The sequence below is a fragment of the Sorex fumeus genome, unplaced genomic scaffold (assembly GCF_029834395.1).
Source record: "Sorex fumeus unplaced genomic scaffold, SorFum_2.1 ptg000010l, whole genome shotgun sequence".
Taxonomy (NCBI): Eukaryota; Metazoa; Chordata; class Mammalia; order Eulipotyphla; family Soricidae; genus Sorex; species Sorex fumeus.
The window spans coordinates 14,848,036-14,851,639 of record NW_026606067.1 but is presented as its reverse complement, the minus strand read 5'-3'; positions in this window follow the sequence as shown (position 1 = coordinate 14,851,639).

The window sequence follows — 3,604 nt, the reverse complement described above, 5'->3', positions numbered from 1 at the left end:
ACTCATGCATGAGTGAAGTCCCACAGAACCAGGTAAGTGGTACTCGGTGACTTTGGACTCCAGGCTCAATGGGACTCGGAAACAGAGATCCTCTGCCTGCTCCCAACAATCTCCAGTGGCCAAGGGTTTAAAACCAGAAGCCCCACCCTACCCTACACTGTATGCTTCCACCAACCTCTGGCGACCCTGAGATTGCACAAAGAATACCCACCCTAATGGTACCAGATAAATACCTCATTGGCAGACCTCCACTACCTCCACTACTTCCACTACCCAGCCACCACCACTATCCAGGATGCTTTCTGGACACATCATAAGACACTTAATATCCATCTTCCAAGATTACTGCACCATATTTGATAGGGTTCAAATATGGTTTGAACCATGGGAACACCTGCAATGGTGATTAGAGGCTGCCCAAAAGGCCTGTATCCCTCTTGGAGATTCTGCAAGCTACTGAGAATATCCCGCCCACAGAGCAGAGCCTTGAAAGGTATCCGTGGCATATTCTAAATGCCAAAACCAGTAAATGCAATGGGTATAATACCTCTGACCCTGAAAGAGACACCAATACAGCAGTGTTAATAAGGATGAAAAAGGAGAGTATGATAAAATTCTCAAGGCCAAACAAGGCTGCCAAAACAAAGAAGAACAAAATATGACTGCCTGATATTTAGGTAGAAGAAAAAGATTATATGATGATACATTACTCGATCACTTGATCACTTGACATGCCGTTACTCATCGATTTGCTCGAGCAGGCGCCAGTAACATTTCCATTCGTCCTTGTTGCGTGCTAGTGTAGCCCAATGGCATCTACTTGTTCTAGCAACACAAAGAGCCTCAAATCGATTGTTCAGGGTCTTGATAAAGAAGACTGACCATCACATAGGTGGGCAGTCACACGGTTTTTTGACCTCACGTGGAATCCACTCTGTAATGGCTCTAGTCTAGTAGTCATCTCTAAATCTCATTATGTGTCCAGCCCATCTGATATTTGACACCTTGGCAAATGAGACAGCAACCCTGATTCTTGACTGTCGACGGAGGTTGGAACTCCGGATTCTTTCTCATTTGAGTGAAAGGTGATACTCCAAGCATAGGTCTTTTGATTCTTCTTTGGGGACCCAAACAGCTTTCTCATACTGTTTTCATAGGGTGCAGGTCGCTGAGGCATATAATAATGCAGGAAGAACAGTGGAATCGAAGAGATGTGCCCAGAGCTGGAGGTTCTTTGTCCTCTTTGCCATTTCTTTGATGCTTTTGAAGGCATTCCAGGACATTCTCTTCCTCCTGCACAACTCAGGTGCCAGGTCTTTTGTCATGTTGAATTCTTTTTTTTTTGTTTGTTTTTTTTTTTTTATTTTTATTTATTTATTTTTTTATATAGTTGTAGATTTACAATTTTTTTGTGCTTGGGTTTCAATTATACAATGATCAGATACCCATCCCTCCACCAGTGCCCGTTTTTCACCACCATGGATAATATCCCTCCCACCCCCATTCCCCCATCCCCCCCTGCCTCTGTGGCAGGACAATCCCCTGTGTTCTCTCTCTCTGTTTGGGTGTTGTGGTCTGCAAAAGAGGCATTGAGTGGCAAACATGTTCAGTCCATAGTCTGATTTCGACATGCATCTCCCCTCCTGGGAGGATCCTCCAAACCTCCTTTATTTGGTGCTCCCTTCTCTATCTGAACTGCCCTTTCCTCTAGGATACCCGGCTGGCCTCTAAGTTATGGAGTAATCCTCCTGGTGCTGATCTCAGCTATTCTTGGGTATTAATCTAATACTTTGTTACTTTATATCCCCCAGATGAATGCAATCTTCTATGTCTATCCCTCTCTTTTTGACTCATTTCGCTTAGCATGATACTTTCCATGTTGTACCACTTGTATGTAAATTTCATGACTTCATCTTTTCTAACAGCTACATAGTACTCCATTGTGTAGATGTACCAAAGTTTCTTTAACCAGTCATCTGTTCTTGGGCATTCAGGTTTCTTCCAGTTTCTGGCTATTGTAAAGAGTGCTGCAATGAACAAACAAGTGCAGATGTCACTTCGACTATACATTTTTGCTTCTCTGGGATATATTCCCAGGAGTGGTATTGCTGGGTCAAATGGGAGCTCAATTTCTAATTTTTTGAGAATCGTCCATACTGTTGTCCAGAAGGGCTGAACCAGTGGACATTCCCACCAACAGTGAAGGAGTGTCCCTTTCTCGCCACATCCACGCCAGCATTGGTTGCTTTTGTTCTTTTGAATGTGGGCCAGTCTCTGAGGTGTGAGATGGTATCTCATTGTGGTTTTGATCTGCATCTCTCTGATGATTAATGATGTAGAGCATTTTCTCATGTGCTTTTTTGCCATTCGGATTTCTTCTTTGAGAAAGTTTCTGTTCATTTCATTGCCCCATTTTTGGATGGGGTTGGATGTTTTCTTCTTGTGGAGTTTAACCAGTATTTTGTATATCCTGGATATCAACCCCTTGTCAGATGTGTATTCGGCGAATATCCTTTCCCATTCTGTAGACTGTCTTTGTATTTTGGTCACTGTTTCTTTGGAGGTGCAGAAGCTTCTTAGTTTAAGATAGTCCCATTTATCTATCTCTGTTTTCACTTGCTTGGCCAGTGGCGTGGCATCTTTGAAGATAACATTAGCTTCAATATCATGGAGGGTTTTGCCAACTTTATTTTCAATGTACCTTATGGTTTCTGGTCTGATGTTGAGGTCTTTAATCCATTTTGATCTTACTTTTGTACATGGTGTTAGGCAGAGTTCTGAGCCTATTTTTTTGCATGTAGCTGTCCAATGATGCCAACATAATTTATTAAAAAGGCTTTCCTTACTCCACTTCACATTACTTGCACCTTTATCAAAGATTAGATGATCATATGATTGAGGGGAGATGTCAGTGTATTCAACCCTGTTCCATTGGTCTGCAGTTCTGCCTTTGTTCCAGTACCATGCTGTTTTAATTATTACTGCTTTGTAGTACAGTTTGAAGTTAGGGAGGTTGATTCCCCCCATTTTCTTTTTCCCAAGAATTGCTTTAGCTATTCGTGGGGGCTTATTGTTCCATATAAATTTCAGGAGTGTTTGCTCCATTTCTTTGAAGAATGTCATGGGTATCCTTATAGGGATTGCATTGAATTTATACAATGCTTTCGGTAGTATTGCCATTTTGACAATGTTAAGTCTCTCGACCCATGAGCAGGGGATATCTTTCCATTTCCTCATGTCCTCTTTTATTTCCTGAAGTAGCGTTTTGTAGTTTTCTTTGTATAGGTCCTTTACTTCCTTAGTTAAGCTGATTCCTATGTACTTGATTTTCTGGGGCACAATTGTGAACGGGATTGTTTTTTTCATGTTGCTTTCTTCTCTCTCACTGTTTGCATATAGGAAAGCCATGGACTTTTGGGTATTGATTTTATAACCTGCAACTTTACTATACGAGTCTATTGTTTCTAGGAGTTTTCTGGTGGAGGTTATTGGGTTCTCTAAGTAGAGTATCATATCATCTGCAAATAGTGAGAGCTTGATTTCTTCCTTTCCTACCTGAATGCCCTTAATATCTTTTTCTTGCCTAATCGCTATTGCAAGTACT